The sequence below is a fragment of the Pieris brassicae genome, chromosome 10, assembly GCF_905147105.1.
Source record: "Pieris brassicae chromosome 10, ilPieBrab1.1, whole genome shotgun sequence".
NCBI lineage: Eukaryota > Metazoa > Arthropoda > Insecta > Lepidoptera > Pieridae > Pieris > Pieris brassicae.
The window spans coordinates 16349099-16361962 of record NC_059674.1 but is presented as its reverse complement, the minus strand read 5'-3'; the positions used below and the strand labels follow the sequence as shown (position 1 = coordinate 16361962).

The following is a 12864-nucleotide window of genomic DNA, read 5'->3' as shown; positions in this document are numbered from 1 at the left end:
GCACTAAGTCACTTGATAAATTGCATCGTTGCGCAAAAAGATTTAACAGGGCGTGAAGTTCATAACGTACGTATATTTCGTACTAAATAATATTATTATATTAAAAGTTCTCAGTTAACTCATGACAATGCATATTGTTCTCACTGTTTAAAGTTTCAATAATTAAATTAAGTTTTAATGATTTGACTTTGTGTTGAAATGAAGAATTAATTCCTTTAAAAGCTATTTTATTTAGAGTTCAATAAGAAAACTGATTGCACTTAAGTAAACAGCCTAAAAGCGCAATTACCAAAAACCAGAGCTTTCATTCAAATCTCCCACTCAGTCCCTCAACTATTACTTATAATACAAGTAATGATCCTGATTGTCTTCACCGCTTGATAAATGGCTTTTTCGCGTTTTACTTTGATTACTTCATTTTCGCCTGTCGCCATGTTTATTAATTATTTTTCGTAAGATTTCGTGAAATGAATAATTTAGAGAGGCTATGGAACCTTTTTAAAATTCTTTAATCTATTTTACATGAATAAAACATAATTCAACTAATAAGTGTGAATTGAGGAACTTTATAGGTTATTTTCTTTTTGATGTATTTAAAAACGTGCTTAGCGTGAAAAGGTCGTTTTTAATTTACTTTTTGAAGTTTCACAAAGTAAAAGCATGTTGTAATATGTCTCTTTACTTTAAAAGATACTAGATGAAAAAGCATGGACATTAAAAGGCCCACAATGGTGTCGTGACTCTTCTGGCATGAGTTAATGTGACAATCACTTAGCATCAGGTTTACCTGCGTTTTAACGCTTGTAGCTACATAAAGTTATTATTCCTACACAACCTGTTTTATATACACTGTTTAGTATATTAGGTGCTAATTCATTTTCATATTCGCAAATGATACAATAAAAAAGTTTTATTTGGATTGAGTATTATTATTATTATTTTGGGATTATTATGCCGCACTAGAGTTCTATCAGTCAGTCTTTATGCTCATTTAAATTCCGTTTATAACCCGAATGTGATATTACATTGATACTAGTGCTCCAGTTTTACAAAGCTATAGATACATCTTATAGTTTCATTACAGTTTTATTGTTGTTTTAGTAGGTCATAATTCCTATTGTTACAGCCATAATAGACCGGGTGGAGAAATTAAAAATACAAATGAGATAGTATTGCTAATTAAGGCATGATGGACTAGACAAACGAGAATTTTCTAATTAAACAGCTTTTTAAGAGGCCGCCTAGATCTATTGCCTTGATACAAATGAGCATATATGGGATAATTGTTTTTGTACGAAGAATATTTTTATTTGTTTAATCGTAATTTTAATGTATTCAAATGTGTAGTCATTTATAATATTAGGGAATGATAATTCATAATAATACGTAAATAATGAAATAGCAATAGGTTATATAATATAGCGGCTCAATTATTTTAAAATATTAGGCAAAAATTTTATATTTCATTTTCAAGTTAGATATTTTCGGTAAAGTTAAAGTATGTAATAAATCATTTTTATGGAGACTCTCGAAGTGTATTAACTTAGTAAATTCTTCATGTAACCAAAAACTTTGTCAAGTGAACTTATTAAACTTACATTAGCTTAAGTTTTATCGTTCCATCTCTTTTAATTATCTTTCATGATTTTTATACGCACCAATAATAGATTAAAAAATATTTTAGATAGTCTGTAATTACTTCATTATTACAAAAATATTTATTTTGTGATTCAGGATAATTTGTCTAATCTGTGTATAGTTCACTAGTGACCATATTTTGACAACTTAATATTACAACGTTATATTATTTTTGGCTGTAAGAATTATTTATTTACAGCATACATGTCAAACAATAATTATAATACATATAGACTTACATACTATGTTAAACTACAACCAAAGTTTAAAAAAGTAATAACAACTTACATTAATCTCTCAGTTCTGGTGCAGAACTTTGGAAATGGTAATGCCACGAAATCATATGCGGAATTAGTAGAGTATCAGCTCAAAAGTGGAACTATGTTGTATGTATTTTTTGACGTCAGGTAAATAAAATTTTGACGTCACCTCGACGGCCATCGTTCCACAATGAAGCGTTTTTTAAGACAGTTTTTGATACGCACCGCCATTATGGTGAACCAGCTGCCCACCAATGTCTTGCTGAACTAATTAGACTTAAGGTCCTTCAAGAATAGAGCGTACCAATCCTTGAAATGCCGGCAATGCACTCGCGAACTTTGTGGCAATGTGTCTATGGGCGGCGGTATTACTTAACATCAGATCCTGTCAGTTTAACCCCCAATTTTTTTTTAAATTGTGCACACAGTAGTTCATATGAAATGATATTCCATCAGCATATATAGCACAAATAAAATAAATGTTTGTTTGACAACGCTTTGAGGCTGAAAAAATACTATCATAATATTCATACGACAGAAATATTTTCCAAAAAAATAAAGTCCTTCAAATATTCCCGCACAAACGCGGTTATCGGTGTCCTTTGTTGAATTTTTGAAACACTACACTATTTATACAATCGCATTCTCTACCATAGACAATGTACAAGATTTTCTCTGTGGATTCATGATAAGGCAATACAAACGTAGGGTATGTTCCTCATGACTCAAGTTTAATCTCATATGACAAGAGAAAAGCTATATTTTGGCCTCATCGTCATAAGTCAGTACTTTAAATTACTAGCCTTGAAACCAAGGCCTTAGGATATAAGATATAAGCGTAAACTACTAAGCCATGAAGGACATTAATGCAATTTGCTTCAATATACCTAATTTAATCTACTTTGCTCTGACTCTGACTGATCAACTGACCTAGTATACGAAAGTTAGTCAACTAACTTCAACTCAAGGAATCAAAGATAGCCACGCCTATACGACAGTATCAAAGGGGCAAGTGCACACAAGTTTAGCCCAGTCCCGACCAACATCCGCTACTTCCGGTACCGGAAGTAGCTGAAACAGTTTAATATGACATCCAATAAGGTTTTGGTTACATTTGATGGTAATTTTTTTAACTTGAGTAAAAAAAATGAAAAGCGTATTTAATTATATATATATATATATATATATATATATATATATATATTTACGTACTTATCATGTAAAATTTACATAGTTGTAATCCCAAATAGGATAAAGACAAGAAAAAAATTGGTCATCCATTTTTTTTAAATTTCATAGTAATTTACAATAAAGTTTTTAATATATGAGAAATTAACCCGTATCACTTAGTTAAATATATATATTTTAAAAGGATGACCCATTTTTTTTTAAATTTCATAGCAATTTACAAAAAGACATGGTAGTTTAGTATATATATAAATAAGTATTATATAAATAATAGTGTAAAAAATCTTTTATGTGTATGTCCATTACAAATTTCATAATTAGTTTTGTTATTAATACATTTAAAAAAAATCTTATCCATAAAGACATTTCAATAATTTTAACTAGCATATATTTTTACACAATATCTTGTATTGGTGATCTGTTTGTCGTGTTTTATTAATAAAACAATAATTGAAAGTAATATTCTAACACGTTATTGTAATAATAAATTCGACGTGAATTTACATTTAATGAACAATGTATTACGGTGACCATTTAAACGGAAAGTTACGCTCATTCTAACTATAAGTATGTAGAAATAAATCAATAAATTTGAGTTTATATAAATAAGAAACAGTCATTTCATATATTTAAAATTAATAATTTATTATTGTGATTTTATCAATTTATCATGTTTGGAACAATTAATAACTACTCTTACAGTTAACTTATGTTGTATAAAATATTTTAAAGTTCCAAATTCCAAATTTTAAATATATGAGTAAATGGCGTCTGCTGTGAATTGCTTGATTTATAATTTCTCATCACGTTTACTTATTTTCAACTTATATACTAAACCTTCTATTTGGCTTATAAACTGCATAAGCACTAAGCATGGTCATGGGCTGATTAGGGTTATTAGAGCGAATTATTGTCATTGCGGTTACAGCCGAAATTAATGTTGCTAGCGCCATCTGTTTTCCCATTGGCACAATGAATTATGAAAGATGTGTATCGTGTTTAAAATTTGATAAAAGGTCCGTATTATAATATCGGTGGTAGTTACATATTAAATTTTAGGTTTAATTTACTTAAATTGAATGATAAAAATAATTTAAAATTCATTTGCTAAAATTTATTGTAACAAGTACTTACCGGGTTTCTTAAAAGATATATTTCAGACAACGGGTAAAATCTCCAACGGTCATTGATTTTAGACTACGAGAGAACCATTAGCCACTTCATGCGTTGTCGGGTAGCGACAACTCCCGGAAGACATTAGTTCTGCCCTTTTTTCCCTTTGTTTTATTTCACCCTTTCAAGTCACGGCAGGATTTTCTAGAAAGCGTAATAAGCGACCAGACTCTGAAGTTAATTAGGAATGTAATTGCGGTTATTATTTTACTAAAATTGAAATAAAAAAGTCCTTAAAAGAAATTAAAGTTAGAAACTAAAAAATCAACGAAAAGTCCTTGTAAAGTTTCTATAGCCTTTTTCTTCTCAACTATTTACATGATACATATAACAATACAAAATATTTTTAAGAGCCCTTAACTTAAAAGTAAGCTTATTAAAATATTTCCCGGTATGATCCTTATAGTATGTATATACAGGCTGCGACTATGTCTCAGAGTATTATGTGGTTAATTTAGCACAATATACCGTAATCTCTCTATTATAATTCACGCCGTAACCGAGCGTATGTGTAGAGGATTAGTATTCACATAACTTAGCTTAGTATCAAATAATAGACTCAAGAGCTTCCAAATTTTATGAACAGTTTCAAATTTCAAATTTAATAAAACACATTTTATTTCTCATTCTCGTTCACTCGTTGATTAAAAGTAACCAACATTCGTTATAAACCAACGTGTGAAGTTTTAGAAACTCAGTATATTATGTAGTGTAAAAATTTAATAACGACAATGATATACTTTTTACTCAACTACATAGAGAAAATACAAAATACGTAATTTCCTAAATGAAACAATAAAACACATATTAATTTTAATCCGAAGGAGGTTTTTTATGTTGGAACACAACACATTATTTGAAAAATATTATTTATATGATGCCTTAGTAATGAAGTAATCTATTGGATTATTTACATAATTTACTTACAATATATATATATATATATATGAATGAAAATACAAATAGTAGGTTTTAGAGGAGTCCGTTGGGGGTCGTGAATTAAATACAATAATATCAAATCGTCTGTCCTTATTATGTACACAAATAAAGGATTTTTTGTATTATAATATTATATATGTGAAAAAATCACATCACAGCAGCAATTTTATTAAAAGTATATTTGTTTCTTGTGCCACGATTGAACTAATTTTATCAAATAATGAAAAGCTTCTACATTGTCCCAGACAACAGAATGTATGATAATAGATTTTCTTATACCTATCCTTACACGAAGCCTTGAAATTATTTTTTGTGTAAAGAAATTCCGCCCCAGAATGAAGACTAAAGGGATTTTTGATCGGAAAATTGAGAAGCTTACGTACGATGCATTGGAGTATGACGGAAATTTTGATGAAAGCAACATTAAAGCTTTGTTTATTGGAAATTGCTATCGATTCGGTGAAATAATATAAAACTTTAGTCAATTTTAACTAATATATACATATTACTACGCGTAAATGTACTAGAAAGACGACTGTCTGTGTATGCAATTAGAAAAGTTGGTCCAGTTTCACTGATATGTTTTTTATTGAGAATGAGCCTTTGGAATTGTTTCCCCTAAATGGCCAGGTATATACCACAATCGGGCTTGTTAAGTTAAGGCTTGTTAAGTAAAACTATTTAAAAATAAATTATTAAAACCTTTTCTTTTCAAATGTAATATTGTATAGCTCCTTGAAATAAAGAAGTTGGCGATTTCAAAAAGAGTTCCTCTAATCCGTTTACGAACAGTATTTTTAACTGAAGCTTATAATTACTTTCACTACTGAAATATATCAAAATTGATATGTCTTGACCTGGATGTGTGATAATGACAATGCCACAATATGCTCCGTTGGGTAGCTACGTGATCAACACAAATATCTATTCATAAACAACTAAATCTCATTTAAGATATATTTATAGGCAAATTAGATAAAACATATAGATCACTAGCGAGCAACTTTGGGACCGCTGCCGAGAAACTCTGATTAGATTAGTAGATCAAGCAACGCAAATGGAAATGGATAAGCCATACACTCCGAAGGGATCCCAATTATATTACCAAGCAGGCACTTAATTGGAACCCGAAAGGAATGCGGAAGCGTGGCCGCCGAGGCAAACCTTGGACCGTACAGTTGCAGATGAGGTAAAGAGAGCTGGAAATATTTTGGAGCGAGGTGAAATATGGGGCTCAAGACCGAACGCGAAGGAGACTCACTGTGGACGCCCTCTGCCCCATCTAGGGGTTATAGGATATTATTTATTTTACTTTGTTACACTACAATATATAAAAAATGAACATAATTAAATCAAAAGGAGGGCAACTGGCGGCCTTATCGCTTTCGAGCGATCTCCTCCAGGCAACCACTAAGTAAAGAAAAAATATATATATTAAATTACATAAGATAGGCTAGTAGTGCAAAAATACATGTTATACACAGTTATTAAGACAAAACTAAATAGGAACAAAAAAAACAAACTAATCTAAAAAGATGATACATTAAAAATAGAAAGTAAGAAAGACACATAAATCACGATAATTTAAGAATAGATTTTTTTTAAATATATATTATATAATTAGTTTTACATAAAGTCTACATGGCTTAGTCATATAAATATATTAGAAAACCCTTTATAGTTATTAAATAGAATGCAGGTAACCGTTCAAAGGCGTTAAAAGAATAATAAGGATAATATAAAAGAAAATTAACCAATAAGGGGAAATGTAAAAAATATTTCAAATCGGAATATTTTGTTATGCAAGCTACACTTATAAGTAATAATTCTTTGAAACCGGAAAAGTAAATGCAAGAGAAGTATATTTTTCGAAAACGTAAGATTAACGACATCTCGGAAATTGATGCGGGTATGCGCAGTTAATTTTTCTTAATACTATATGAACGTTTAACTCGTTGAATATCAAATAACTTTTTTTATCTACTTTCGTAAATCGATAGATTAATAATAATGGAAGTTGTTCAAATTTAAAGATGATTAACATAATGATAGACCAACATCAACAATAATTGCATTAACATCATCCTGGTCTTTCTATTATATGTCTTCACCCTGACATACCTCGTTGATGAGTAGAAAATATGCTCAATTCTTCACAAAAAAGTGTTAATAGGGCACATAAAGACCAGGGCTTGAACGTACAACTAATAGGGCACCATAGCGTAGTTTGCAACTGTACCTAAAATTAAATGTAGTCAAAACGTCGATTAAAGGCTCATCAGTTCCGTAAATATAACCATAAAGTATATTTAGACTAGATCTTAACAAGGCCACTACTACCCGGCTATTACGCTAATGCTTTATATTAAAATAAATAATTAAAGGATCCTTTTTAGGTCTGGGCCTCAGATTTCTGTATCCGTTTCAGGATCATTTATTAATCTAATAGGCAAGCAACTCTAAGGCAAGCCGGTTTTGTCACGATGTTTTCCTTCACCGTTCGAGCGAATGTTAAATGCGAACACAGAAATAAAGACAGCCGGGGATCAAACCTATGACCTCAGGGATGAGAGTCACACGCTGAAACCAACAATGCCTTATATATATAATATATAAATACTTTTGACAACGTTCTGTGTCAATTTATTAGAATACTAAAATTTATAAAGAAATGCCTGTAAAAGGCAAACTCCAGTGAATCAACAAAAAGTCTTATATGTGTTTTAACGGTTAAAATCTTTTCAATAATTTACAGTTCTAGACATAGCGAAAGTAAAGCCTGGTATATATATAGTTCTGAGAAGAACTGCGAAAGGTTTCTTTGGAGTGCGTGATATTTGAGAAATCTTAGAAAGAAAAAGTATCTATTGAAATATAATTTTGCTATGGCGAGCCTATGATTTAATTTGCTTAAAATAAGTATTAAGAATATCTAAAGTACTAAATTAGCAGCGTTATGAGCACACCTCACATATAAAGCCTCACGTACATACCCTAACTTTCACACCAAACAATATTAAAAAAAATGGTATTCCTTAGTTTAATGTATTTAATAATTTCCATTGATTTTTTCCTTTTAAAAAGTTTGAATCTTTTTGTACCTATTATGCATTCCATCTTTGACTATAAAATGCATGGTAGCTATATAATAACGAATTAAATAAAAAAATACTACTAACTAAATGGTTAAATATCCTTTTAATCTTTGGCTACAGGTATAGAAATGTGCCTTACCTGAAATCTTCATTTTTAAAATTTAATTAAAACTATGAAAGTGTTCTTTTAGATTCGAAACGAGATCTTCCGACAAATTAAGATATATATTCCCAAGCGTATAGATCGATGTAAGACGCTAAAACCTCATTTCAGGTCACTGGCGTAAAAACAAATAACTTGAACCTAGTATTCCCAACTTCCAGAAATTAAACGCTAAGTTGGTACCAAGTATTTATGTTTGACCTACTAAAGTCTAAGTTAGGACTTAAGTCCGAAGTTCGCCAGTTTATCTACCATTCTGCTGGAGATTATTTAGTCCTAACAACATAGATTTTAACGACCGTAACCAAAACTAATTAATTACGCACAAAACACCAATTGCATAGATCAAAGAACATTACCTTATAATACACTTTTTCTTTACGATTCACGATAAACAAAGCCATATATTCTACGATCTCTTTTATTGAAGTACATGACCGTTTGAAAATTTGGTTTTACCGATGTTGAGGAAATATGGAAAGAAGATTATTACTTGTACAATTTCTCAATAGATTCCCTAATACTATTAAAAGTGTGGGTTCATCAAACATGATTTAAACTCTCCTTATTTGGATGGTTCATCGCTTTCCCCGGAGAACTCATAGTCATAAAAGCAAAAACTATTTATTTTTCAAGCAAAATAAAATAAGGTAAAATAATAAATAACAAAACATATACAATTATATATATTTTAATGTAAGCATTGTTGTTATGAATTTAATATAAATAGTCAAAAAATAAATAAATGTATATTGCAGTAATTCATCTTATTAGACTGAAGAGCAAAAACGTTTACGATTTTTTCACTGTTTAAACAGAATTACGGATGAAACAGTAACTGCACATTACGACGGCATATTTTGACGAATGTTTAGAAAGTAATAATATTTTACCACACAAAGATAGACCACGGTGTTATTACCAGTCTTTATTCGTTTTTAAACTGTCGCATTACCTTTAATGATTATTGAGTAGAATTACAATCTAAACTAAAACTATATGGTTGTTGCGATCAATTTCAGGGGAGGCAAAATTTGGTAAACGATAATTACAAACATTATGCATTCAACATAAAAACAACCCCCTGTGTTTTTATAGTAAAATGTTTTACAAAAGTTCTGAAAAAAAAATACAGTTATACATCAACGAAGGACAAAAATAAGAAAAGTTGTCGTAGTAATAGTGCATTACGAGTTTGTTCCCTGGTGCAAGCGATATCTATTGCATTTATGGTCTAAATACCGAGTGCATTAGGTGAATGCATACAGGTACAGGCAGTGAATACAGGGGAACATAAATCGCTTAGATGCAATCTCATATAAGCAACTATTGTAATCTTTTTTCAAGTGAAACTTCTTTCTCGACGTTGGAAAAAAAATTACCCTCAAATTTTTCCGTTATGCGCTATCGCTATTATGTCGCTACCATGATTGATTCGAAGAGATTCGAAGCCATTATTAACAAAAATATATAATAACGATAGTAATAATTCTATTATTTGTATTAATATTTATGATAATAAAAGCCTTTTGTTAAACTTTATCTTATTTAACTTTATTTAAACAATTTCTGTAAAGTTGCATATAATAGATCATTTTTCGAAAAATAAAGTCATAAAGAAGTTTCACTTCTTACGTGTGTACACGCACACAATTTTTAGATTAAAAATCTATTTACCTAAACCTTTGTTCATAATAATGATATAACCGTACAAATACTTTTTTATAGAATATGCTGTGCCGAATAACTGAGTCTGTAATTTATGAACTATGTGATTTTTAAGTTGGATACAGGTAGGCTCCTTTATTATATTTATGAACCTTTTCCTTAAAGAACAAGTGCACAGAAGTTAAAACAATTACATTACACATGTGCAAAAAACGCAGATACAATTCAGTTATAACATTATAATCTTCATTATTGTATGAAATAATGAACATTATAATTCTTGTTTAGATATTTATTTCATTATATACATAACCATAAGTTATATAAACGATTTAATATTTTAATAAGTGTTAAAGCCTTTCCAGGGGATCAGCTTAGGCATTTCACTAAACGTGCAATCGATACCAAAATTGTTAAGTCGCAATTGCTATATGACACTAACAGATAAATATTTAATTGAGTTGAAAGACAAAGGAGGGTAGAATACTAAGAAATAATTAAAAATCTAGTATAACTTCAACCGGGACTGGATTTCAATACAATAGGCGACCCGTTTACGTTTAAGAAAACCATAGATGAATCATTACCAGCATATCGTATTATATTATCGATACTACTACAAACATCTATCGATACTTCTAAATAAACTCTGTCATAATTATATGGTGTACAATTAAATTCAACTACTTAAATAAATTATATATTAATAAATATATTGTAGCATTTAATTCCATATTAACCTGATTAACTTTTATATACTGTAATCAGGCGTACACACAAAAATTCTTTAGACGAATTCCCTTAAAACTTTTTAATTACTCGATATTGTAATTGTCCTCGTACCTTGGATACCCCTTTTAAAATTGGTATATTCAAATGTACTAATAATTAACTAATAATAGTTATTCACGAGTAGCATACTTATATTCATTGTCTTTTACTATACTGATAAAAATCTGTGTAACAAAAACTCAAAGTAAATATTTCACTCAAGTTTTAATTTTTTATATTTTGTTTGCATGAAGATCGAAGTAAAATGTGCGATTGACTAAACTGCACGGTATTTATAACCAAAGCCAAATTGCTTATGTATCAATAACTTTCGATTATATTATTATAAATTAAGAATTTAAAAAAAATTGTTCAATTTTTCAGGTTATATAAAATTATTGCCTTTTGAAATTCAAATCATTAAATACAAAATTAAAAACGTTTTCGAGAATGACCTTCTCCTTTTTATCAATTAATTTATTAAATATTAATATTATTTTCTTATCAGAGTAAATTACAAACGTCGTCACCGATGTCGAGGTTTTACGTTAGACGTAGAGCCTCTACGACGTCTCTACGAAGCCTCTACCAATTTATTTTATCGTGATAATAAGAAAGGTTTATAATATTCATTTATTTGACGTGTTAATTATACAATTTATTTATAAACCTCCCTGCGGCTTTTAATTATATAAATTGAAATATTTAATAATAATAATGTATACGTACTTTTTTCATCATCAACTGATAATTTCATAAACTTTATATTTATCTCCTCAAACAACGTAAATACTTTAATTATTTTTGTCCCTTTTATTTATATTCTATCATTTTCTGCCATAAATAAACTACAAGCTCAGTAACTCTTACCTATACTTAAAACAAATATAAAATAAAAAATTACCTTCACACGAACTTACATTATCCCATTTCAATATCACTCACACATCACTTCACCCACTGCACTGAAAATTCGATAACCAACAGACACGCGTCAACCTCGGCGGTCACTCGCAAACTGCCGTGCGGGGACCGCTCGCCCGGGCCATACATTTACAAACCGTATTTTACTCTTATTCCCACAATTATTTACATTCAATCTAGACTGTCATATTGATGTATTAAATCTTACATTGTTGGGTGCGATGAGATGTTTTCGTGCCATGCGGCGCGGAACATTGACCCTTAGTTGTATGAAAATAAAGCCTTTATTATCACGTTATTGTTAATGCGGAGTCTTTTTCAGTTTGGTTTATTTATCTAACCAATAGATGTCAGTTTGTTTAATATGAATATCGTGATATTTAGTTTTCTATGAATATTGTAGCAGATGTCAGCAAGCATAATAAAATCGCTGTGCATGTTTGAATACTAAATTACCGCATTTTCTTGCATATACATAATAACTTCAGGTAAATTATTTGTCATGGATTAAGTGAGGGTTCTGTTAAAAAAATTAGATATATGATAAATATTTGCATTTGCAGATTCTTACATTAATAATAATTATGAATATTTTTACTACTGTAATAAGAAAAAAAATTATATTCGATGGACGATTAATACAATCTTTGAGTGTAAATCACAACCACAACCATCCGAAATTTTAATAATTTTGTTTGAATTATTCAACAATCATGTGGTTGGGATATGTGAACCCCAAGGTTCTAACTGAATCCATAACCAGGTGGCAAGATTAAACTCGGTAGATCGAGGCTGATTGGTGGGAAGAAGCACTAAATAGACTATATATATATAATATTGGATTTATGATGATTCAGCTATCACGAGGAAACTGTTTTCTATTCGTGTATACCTGATACCATATCTACATATGTATTTATATAATATAAATAAATCCTTTATTTTCTCACTGTTATTTACAAACAAAAATCAAAATAATTTAGGAGAAAAACAAAACAATTAAAAAAAAATTGGAACCAGCTTTATGGTCAGGTTGTCTTCTGAC

The 12864-nt window shown here is 29.7% G+C and overlaps 1 protein-coding gene across 3 annotated transcripts in view; it reads right to left on the bottom strand.

The window, feature by feature from the left end:
• The window catches only part of LOC123715666 (zwei Ig domain protein zig-8-like), a 136577-nt gene extending 124671 nt beyond the window's left edge, over positions 1-11906 (bottom strand). For 2 of the 3 annotated variants that reach the window (XM_045670886.1, XM_045670888.1), the window contains exon 1: positions 11800-11893. The gene's annotated coding sequence lies outside the window, so the exon portion shown is untranslated. Of the gene's footprint in view, positions 1-11799 lie in introns of all 3 variants that reach the window. The other variant, XM_045670887.1, reaches the window with a different exon arrangement.
• Positions 11907-12864: the final 958 nt, after the last annotated feature.